Source organism: Mizuhopecten yessoensis, unplaced genomic scaffold, assembly GCF_002113885.1.
Source record: "Mizuhopecten yessoensis strain PY_sf001 unplaced genomic scaffold, ASM211388v2 scaffold6847, whole genome shotgun sequence".
NCBI lineage: Eukaryota > Metazoa > Mollusca > Bivalvia > Pectinida > Pectinidae > Mizuhopecten > Mizuhopecten yessoensis.
In genome coordinates, this window is record NW_018406754.1 from 180,460 (window position 1) to 191,115 (window position 10,656).

At 35.4% G+C, this 10,656-nt stretch overlaps 1 long non-coding RNA gene across 2 annotated transcripts in view; it reads left to right on the top strand.

The window, feature by feature from the left end:
• The window catches only part of LOC110452719, a 52,873-nt gene extending 43,253 nt beyond the window's left edge, over positions 1-9,620 (top strand). For both annotated transcript variants that reach the window (XR_002463216.1, XR_002463217.1), the window contains exons 3-4: positions 7,802-8,012; positions 9,493-9,620. This is a non-coding gene — a long non-coding RNA (uncharacterized LOC110452719). The remainder of the gene's footprint in view (positions 1-7,801; positions 8,013-9,492) is intronic.
• The last annotated feature ends 1,036 nt before the right edge of the window (positions 9,621-10,656 follow it).

The following is a 10,656-nucleotide window of genomic DNA, read 5'->3' on the forward strand; positions in this document are numbered from 1 at the left end:
TTCTCTGAAGACATTTTCAGAGTCTAGCTGCTCACTTCTCTGGGCTGTGTAGGTGCTTCTCTGAAGACATTTTCAGAGTCTAGCTACTCACTACTCTGGGCTGTGTAAGTGCTTCTCTGAAGGCATTTCAGAGTCTAGCTGCTCACTTCTCTGGGCTGTGTAGGGGCTTCTCTGGAGACATTTTCAGTCTAGCAGCTCACTTCTCTGGGCTGTGTAGGTGTTTCTCTGAAGACATTTCAGAGTCTAGCTGCTCACTTCTCTGGGCTGTGTAGGTGCTTCTCAAGACATTTCAGAGTCTAGCTGCTCACTACTCTGGGCTGTGTCGGTGCTTCTCTGAAGACATTTCAGAGTCTAGCTGCTTCTCTCAATACCCCCAGAGTCTAGCTTATTCAAAAATAAAAGCATAAATGCAAGTTTAATACAGATTGATATATGGTAGTAAAATTGTTTGAGTGAGTAGCCCTTGATGCGCCAAATGTATTACTGTTTGTAAATATGTTGCCAACAAGAGTAGTAAACAGGTTTACGGTTTCTTGTGTGTTAGTTGTATATAGAATAGCATGAGTTTGTGTGGGTATAAGGAATTAATAGTATAAATTAATTGCATGGAAGGTTTTTATATTTCACTTAATAAACTTACAGAATCAAAATTTTGTAAAATAAGTGAAAGAGAAGATTTTGTATTTGTGATTGTTTTTTTGGATATTCTAGAAAATAAATTCAGATTTGTTCATATCACAAAAGACATGTAATTGCTAATGAAATTTAAGATTATTTTACAATTTTTAGTTGTAACAGTTTTATAGGATTCTGTTAATAATTTGTTCACTTGATGGAACTCAAATTCTTCAGAAAAGCTGACCACTGGTCATGCTGTGACCACAAGAGGTAAAACTTGCATCCTTGGGCTAAAGGGACTCATTGTATAAACGCCGGGTGTGGCCCCCCTGGGGGCAGAGGGGTGGGTCCGAATATTGGAAATAGAGGTTAACCTTTAAAATTCTTCTTTTACCTTAGGGATTAAGGGATTTCATCCCAATTTGGTCTCCATCAAGTTGTCTAGAAGTGCCTGTTACTATTAGGGTGCATTCATTAAAACAAGATGGCCACCAGGTCGCCATCTTGGATTTTGACATTTGAAGCTTGTTTTTGCTATATCTCCAGAAATACTGGATGGATCTTTCTGAAATTTCATATGTACATAACTACCTAGCATGGAGTGCTATATCTTTACCATATATCAGTACTTCAAACATATTCAGGTGAGTGATACAGGCCCTTCTGGGCCTCTTGATGTTGATGAATTTATACTTTTAGATATGCATCATCGCAGAAGAATAATGTCTAGATGCGTCGCACTGGCTCAACTGCGAGTCTACAGTAGCCATCTTTTTTACATGCTCAAAGTGGATAGCCACTAAATTTGGAGGTTCTACATCTTCTGAATTTTTAGGTCAGTACATGACTTTTCACTACGGCTTTCAACAGCTGATAATATTTTGCTAATTGATAATTTTTGGTTGCTTGAGCAATTTCTTGTGTAGCTTTAATAAGAACGTAAAATATCAAAGTGGTATCTTCGTTTAAAGATGTCAATAGTTATCTCCCTTCGCAAAATCTGAAAATATGTATTCATACGCACATGCAATGTTAATCTGGTCAATTTCATCAACAAATGAAACAGGCAGCATTTGGATGTTGCTTGAGTCCAACTTGAGTAGAAATCAAAATATTATATAAAGACTGAATCATTTTGGCAGATAAGACAGTGTGTCAGTAAATCTGGTTCTATCAAATCTGAATTTCAGGGTCTGAACAATTGGTCGAATAATCATAGTGGCTGAGGTGAAGACAGTTTAAAAAACTAATTCATAATAACCAAAACGTCTAGGGTACTGATATTTGGCCAGAAGCATGCTGGGATGAACAGCTACCAAGTTTGTTCAAATGGATGACCTTGACCCACTTTCAAGGTCACAGGGGTCAAATGTCTTAAAATCTTCAAGCAACTTCTCCTCAATAACCGAAAGGCCCAGAGGACTGATAGTGGGCCTGTAGCATGCTGGGATGAAGGGCTACCAAGTTTGTTCAAATGAATAATCTTGACTCACTTTCAACCTAATGTCCTTGTTCGACATTCAAGGTCACTGGCGTCATATGTTTAAATCTTTTAATAGGTTCTTATGAATCAAACACTGATATTCTGCCTGTAGCTGTATTTTAGTTCACTTTTAAGATTACAAGTGTGAGATTAATACCAGGTGAGCGATGCAGCCCCCCCCCGTTGGGCCTCTTGTTTTTAGAACCACTAGTGCACTAGTCCAGCTGGAGATTTCATTAGTCTGAGACTATCGGGCTACCCTTATTGTCTAGCCCTGCACTAGTCCAGCTGGAGATTTCATTAGTCTGAGACTATCAGGCTACCCTTATTGTCTAGCCCTGCACTAGTTCAGCTGGAGATTTCATTAGTCTGAGACTATCGGGCTACCCTTATTGTCTAGCCCTGCACTAGTCCAGCTGGAGATTTCATTAGTCTGAGACTATCAGGCTACCCTTATTGTCTAGCCCTGCACTAGTTCAGCTGGAGATTTCATTAGTCTGAGACTATCGGGCTACCCTTTTTGTCTAGCCCTGCACTAGTTCAGCTGGAGATTTCATTAGTCTGAGACTATCGGGCTATTCTTATCGTCTAGCCCTGCACTAGTCCAGCTGGAGATTTCATTAGTCTGAGAGTATCGGGCTATTCTTATCGTCTAGCCCTGCACTAGTTCAGCTGGAGATTTCATTAGTCTGAGACTATCGGGCTACCCTTTTTGTCTAGCCCCTGTAGAGTCAGCTAATAAATACCAAATGTGCTCAAGTTTGGCATGTCAGACAAATATTGTCACTGTTCAATAAAACATTGGCAAAATGTATGCAATATTTGAGTATTATTCATCTTGGCAGGTGACGTATATATACATGTATGATGAGAATTAGACTGTACGTACCTGCCAATGCACAAAAATGGATATCATGCCCGTATTGGGTCTACGTACGTAATGATCATGTGTAACATCAAATGTCATCGTCTTGGCAGGTATATTATTTATATAACAACGAGAAACGGAATGTATCGTGTATACCAAAAAAAATAGCATAATATGATATATATCAGCTCTCTGTATGTCAAAATAACTGTACGGTATTTGGATGTAGGCTTTGGCAGATATATCAATTATTTATTGGAAAACAAAAATTCTATAGATCCTATGCTAATATAGCCTGTGTGATATCACATACCAATATATCTGTGATATGTATTACGTAGTTTTGTTATTGGATACAGGATGCAAGAGTGTGTTGTTGTTTTGTTTTTTGTTTTAAAGATAATACAATGTTTTATTACCTGTGATATGTTACTTAATTTCTTATGTATGTACGTGTATGTCATATCCATGTTGTAAATATTGTACATTTTATGTCGACCACATGTGAGACGAGTCATTGACTCAATGTGTTATCGAATTTAAATCAAGTCTATTATTATTATTATTATTATTATTTATAGCCGCAGTAACTGCTGGTACCACGCACTAGTCTTACATTTCAGGAGTTCACTGAAATCCGAGCAGGCTACAATCAGAGTTTGTGTTCAGGCGTCATTTACGGCTAATTTTATTGGCCCTCTTAAAACAGTGTCTTTAAATAATTCTTTAGGTAATTGCTTCTATCAGTGTATATAGCTCTTATATTTATTTCAGTTAATAGATCACGGATATTAATGGTTATATGCATACAAAGCATTATATATATAACAATGATAATTATACAAAAAATACATATTAAATAACATAGTTGAATGCCCAGACTGATGGCGATGTAGACTAGACTGAGTCCAAGCCAACAATGACTGGTCACTTAGTACAGTGTGTTACAAGAAATCAGCTATAGTTTACCAGAAATTATATTCAGTCCATAAAACAATTTAAGCAAGATTCAAAAAGAAATAAAATCACAGTATACATATAATGATCTAAAACCTGTGAATAGCCCATGAAAGCTTGGGAGCTTATTTCCAACGGGGTCCATTATAATCACTGTGAGTGAGTAAAAATAATTTTGGCAGGTATAGGAAATAATTTTGAATTAATAACTTAGAAAATGAAGTTGAATTCACACGATAATAAGCATTGCTATATTATATATGTTCACATGGTTGTCTTAAATAAAATTGAGGATTTTGTTTTGTTTTTTTTGTCTCAAATCAAAGAGACATGTTAGTACATTTAAGCATTGAAATGCTTTAAGTTGGCATTCATAGGCAATATGAATGCCAACTGGACAATTCAATGAAGCACGCTAGCAAATTATGTTGGATTTGCCTTTGTCCGGTTGGCATTTTGATAAATTGCCTATATAATATAATATGCCAACTTCAGAAATTCGTTCAATTAATGCATATATATATCATATATGTTTGTACAATGAATAGAACAGCCATCTGTCAAGGGAGGTTGGTGGTATCGAACAATACCACATGATGTCAACAATCGGCTTATGGCATTCACAGCCGGAATGAATGCCATCTCTGAATGTTATAAAGCGGCATTGTCATACAAATCATTGTTAACATTATGTATATGTATCTGTTGTATTAAAATTTGTCTGAAATAATTAATTATTACATAAAATCAAGATAGTTTATGTCTTATGATTTTATGAATTTATTAAAAAAAGTTATTGAAAATGATCCTAAGTAAAAATAAAGACTGCTAATATCATAAAAGACTGTGTTAAATGTGTATTGAGAATGTTTGAAGTAGTCTAAGTTTTCCTGAAATAATAAAAAAAAAATTAGTACATATATATAGTTATTAAAAAATGTTTTAATTAAGTAATGCTAAAAAATATTTTACTGTTTTAAGTCTAATTTAAGTCCTTGTAAATTGTAATTTTTTGTATATACAGAACATTGGTGTGAAATGAATTCTATTGACTGGAACTCATTTGCCAAGCTATACAGGAGTTATAGTCCAGCGGATTGGTGAATAATTGTGGGATTTTTAGTAGAAGCATGAAACTTGGAACGAATGTTGGGCATGGTGTACTGATCAATTTTGGATATGGGGCCAAGCAGATTTTTTCCAAGATGGCCACCTAAACCAAGATGGTCGCCATTTTTGATATTTTGTTATTATTGTATAGTTGTACTTCCTTACTACTAGGTGAACATTCATGCTACAGTTCTGTAGCCAAATCTAACTTCAAGCTTCAGCACAAATGAGTGATCCTCTGGCAAAAGCAACGGTTACCAGACATTTAAATCACCATGTAATCTTTGGTGGGCTGTTTTATAGAACATGAACTGACCCTGATGGAAAGAACAGCTGTGTCAGCTTCCATATCCCTATTAATATACATATAAAGGATCGTACATGAGATTCCATTTCATGAGATTAATGACGCGAGTCTAAGAATTTTTCAATTTAACGAGCCTCTAGCCTCTGGCGAGCTAAAATGAAAAATTTGTGACAAGTTTCATCAATTTCATATGAAATGAAAACGAGTGTAAGATCCTTTTTATCACATCATCAAGATTTGTTGCAATTATTCGTGTAAAACGACAATTTTCATGCAACCTTGAAATGTAAAAAGCTGCCATTTTGACTCCAGTGCGTTATTAAGTCTATGACGTCATGTACTTGTCGTAGGCGTGACGTCACAATTGAAACTTACAACCAATCACAGGGCTGATAGGTCATATTACTTGGGTTAATTAATATGCTAAAAACATATATTACATGGGTATATTCACTGGATAACACAGTACACTATGTGATAAATAGAACTTCACTTTCAATCCAGATACTTCCATTAAAAGTTTTCCAGAATTATGGCAACACTACAGAAATTGTCATTTATAAATGATATATAGTTTTAGGATGCATCCCAATCAAACAATCTCTAGATATTAATGATCATTCACAGACTCTCCACATGTTCCAGAAAATATTTTTCATTTTTTCTTATTTCTTGTTTTCCTGTTAAAGGATGTTCCATATATTCAATAAAAAAATATTTTCTGTTTATCCAATTCAGGAAAAAAGAAAAAAATCTAGATATTAGAAAGAAAAAAAATCTTTATGTTCCAAAAAAGATTTCTCATATATTCCATGAAAAAAATCCCAAAAATCATGAGATTTTCCTTGTTTTCTTGGGGGAAAAAACTTTCGAAAAGGAATATTTATAGTATTGATTATTTAGGTCGCATTTCTCTCCCAAATAATTTGTGGCACACACACACACGCACACACACACTTTCCTAGCCGACGCCCACCATATGCTGAAATTGATAATCAAACACCTGTCATGCACACAGAGTGGAACATTTACAAATTATGCAATATTCTAAATATTATGAATTAATAATTAAATGTATAATGATCTCTAACAAATGTGACAACATCACTGTTTACCAAAAGTGTTAATATTTTAGTTATAATCAGGAAATTAATTATGAAATTGAAAAAAACAGCAATTATATTAATGATATAAAAACATGATGATATTTACGAACAAGATTGGTTTCCGTATACAATGTATTTCGATGACATTTGTACCACGAGGGAGTTATGGCTAGATAAAATGGCTGCTTCATATATCAGAATTATGTTGGTTGTGTGACCGTTTTTTTTGGCTGAAGATCACAGAAATTTTTTGTTATCAAAATATCAAAAATGACATTAACGTAATTATCTAGTAATTTTAGCGAATATATTTCTATTTTTTCCGCGAAATGAATGCTTTTTCATGATATTACTAGATGAAATGACAGATGGCGTATTTGGTGCTGCCCTTTGTTAAGTCCTCCATAACGTGGTCTCCAATTGCAGTGGTTTCTTAATGCAGGTTCAGTTAATATAAAAACAACTGCATCAGATCAGGAGTGTTCTAAGAGTGGTCTTACACAGTTTAATGGGGTATTTACACTGGCTTAAAATTTCACGATTTTGACCCAAAGTTAGAAAACTAAATTTACACGGATTATTATAAACTTCATCACGATCCAGACATATAGAGGAACTTAATTTTTGTTGTGTTTCAGCATAGAGACGGGACACGCGGTATATAAAATCCTACTTTATTCTGGATCATCCGTTGGCCAAGGGGACTCAATTTTGTATAAACAGTGGGTGTGACCCCCAGGGCAGAGGGGTTGGGCCCAATAGGGGAAATAGAGGCAAAACCTTTGAAATCCTTCTTCTACCTTAGGGATTACGAGATTTTATCCCAATTTTGTCTCCATCAAGTTGTCAAGTAGTGCCTGTTACTATTAAGGTGTACTCATTAAAACAAGATTGCCACCAGGCCGCCATTTTGGAATTTGACATTTGAAGTTTGTTCTCGCTATATCTCCAGAAATACTGGATGCATATATACACTACCTACCATGGAGTGCTATTTCTGTACCTCATATCAAGTACTTTAAACATATCCAGGTGATCGATACAGGCCCTCTGTGCCTCTTGTTATCTAACTCGATCTCGTTAGGTTATTTTCAAATTCTAAAAGACATTTGGTAAACCTTGTGTCTTTATACAGTTTGAAAATTAACAAACTCTAGTTTGATAAACAAGATAACCAACCCTCACTCATTGGGGAACCTCTATTTACCAGATTGATAAATGCTCTGTATTTCACTGGTTAGACATGTGTAAATTGAATTAATTTGAAGTTTACATTGTCCCAACAATAAACCTTATACCAAGTTTGATTGTTTACATGTATTTTTATTTTCTGGAAATTTTCAAAATTTCAGGAGCAGAATGAAGTACAGGAAGATGTGGGCTCTCTACCATTGTAGAGAAACAGGCAAAACAATTATACACTGAAGTCTGGTGTCGACCATGTTTCATCTATAGTAGGTTCCAGAGATTTAGACAACCGCCATCATGTTGATCAAGGAATACCGAATCGGTCTGCCGATGAGTGTAGACGAGTATCGCATTGCCCAGCTCTACATGATACAGGTAGGGAAATGGTATACACTTAGGTATTCATGTACCACAGCCCAAATCTGTAATTTAAGTGTCGGAAACTGGGTTTTTTCGGCATAACTATAGCTTTGATAAATCATTTTTGAAAAAAAAAAAAAAAAAAAATGCAGGACTTTTATGAGAAATAATTAAGATGAAATAAACACAGTATAATCAACAAGAGTGATCAGAGTATATAAAAAAAATAACATTGCAGGGTTAGACCAGGATTCGAACACTGATTTTCAAACTGGTAAACTGTTACTCTAACCGACTGAGCTACATAGTCGATGGATTAGTGTCTTGGTCTAATTGTTCTACAGTTAGGGTATATCTAACCGGAAGCTAATGGGAGGTTACTGCATGTAAGAAAACCACTCTGCAGTCGGACAGGGATTTTTAAAGTACCCCTAAGGGAATACACGTGCTGCTTTGTTGTAGTATTAATCTCTTTCCAAAAGAATTCTTCAGTGATAATTTTCTTTGGAGAACTGGATATGACATATTTAAATGTGATACAGGGCTAGCATTTTTTTTATTTTTTTTAATGTAGTCTGTCAGGCTGGTACTTTCCAGTTTTTACCAATATATGTTCAAATTTTAGTTACCCAATATTATTAAACATGATGAGTAATACATGTAAATTGTATCAAGTTTTGACTAGTCAGTTTGGCTAGCTGAGTTCCAATAACCTCTAGTCCAGCTGGAGATTTCACTAGTATCAGACTATCGGGTAACCATTATTGTCCAGCCCTATACGTTTAAGGTACTCAGTAATTGATTGCACAATTAAAGGGTACACAAGAATGGATGACATATTTTAAAGATGCACAGATATTGATGACACAATGGAAAGGTATATTAAAATAGGGTATGGTGTCCTATTATATACAGAGTTACGGCCCTTGGTTCATCTGCTTAATTTTTTCTGAGTCATGTTACCTTAACAATTACCAAAATTTGAATGTGAGTGCCTCTTAGGATAGCTGAGCAATATGTGCTTAAATAGGGTGTGTTACCCTGAAATATACTGAGTTATGGCCCTTTGTTCAATAACTCAGGGACATATTTGGTTTACTGTGTCACTAACAATTGCTAGATTGTGTGTACTAGAACTCTTGGAATGGTGGGCCTTGTGCTCCACTATATACAGAATTATGGCTCTTCATTTATTTTGATATTTAGGTTTGTCATAGGATGGGAGACTCAGTTGAGTAGAAGCTATGAATTGCTCTCAGTAATCTGCTTTGTTTAAAAGAGTTTTAAGGAAGGTAACTTTATAAATCTCGTGCATATATAAGATAGACTTAACGTGAAAACTATCTGACATTCCATCTAATGCTTAACTCATACCCTGACGACACATTTGAACTCTTAATTCTCATTCAAAGGTTGAAATAGTTCATTATGAAATTTCAGGGGTGAATGGTTATACTGTTCTTCAGAAATCTTCTCATGACTTTTTTTTTTTCAGAAAAAAAGTCGAGAGGAAAGTCATGGAGAGGGCAGTGGGGTGGAGATCCTGACTAATGAACCGTACACTGACGGCCCCGGGGGAGACGGTCAATACACCTATAAAATCTACCACATAGGGAGCCATCTACCAGGTAAAGTCAGCAACAGGAACGAATATACCTGATTGGATGATAGTTTGTCACATGACCTTCAATTTCTACAAATTTTATTGGTTTTGAATATGGCAACGAGATGGTATGGACATCTGAGGCTAGGCCCACATGACCTTATGATGTTCATCCGAATATCTTAATACTTAATTCTTCAATAACGACCCTTATGGTTTCAAAATAATGCTTTTTTGTATTTATAAAATGTTGAGAATTTGTGTTTGATACACATGTATAAAGCTAGATCTGATCATTTCTCTGTTAGAAAGCTCATGGTTAACACTGTGTATTGGATTTGCTAATAATGAAAATGAAAACCTGTATACAGAGACCACCTTCAAGCAGTCAAATAACTGGTCTCTTCAGACAGGTTCTGTAAACTTGAAAAATAACTTGAGCAGACTTGATTGTACAAAATATCAAAATATCTTCTTAATAATAAAGGACAACAAGGAACACAATTGAGTTTTTGAAAAAAAACATAATGTAAAAGCAAAATATTTCTTTGGGGATTTAATTTAATTTTTAGCTCACCTGCCCGAAGGGCAAGTCAGCTTATGTTATGGTGCGGCGTCTGTCGTCCGTCCGTCGTCCGTCTGTCCGGCGTCAACNATGATGATAGTTGGCCAGTTACATGCTGGGATGAAGTGCTACCAAGTTTGTTCAAATAAATGACCTTGACCCACTTTCAAGGTCACAGGGGTCAAATATGTTTAAAACCTTTAAACAACTTTTTCTGAATAACCGAGAGGCCTAGGGTGATCATATTTGGGCAGTAATATGCTTGGATGAAGGGCTACCAAGTCTGTTCAAATAAATGACCTTGACTTACATTCAAGGTCACAGAGGGCAAATATGTTTTAAACACTTAACAACTTCTTCTGAATAACCAATAGGTCTAGGGTGATGATATTTGGCTAGTAGCATGCTGGGATGAAGGGCTATAAAGTTTGTTCAAATGAATGGTATTCATCTTTTTTCAAGGTCACATGGTCAAATATGTTCTAAACCTT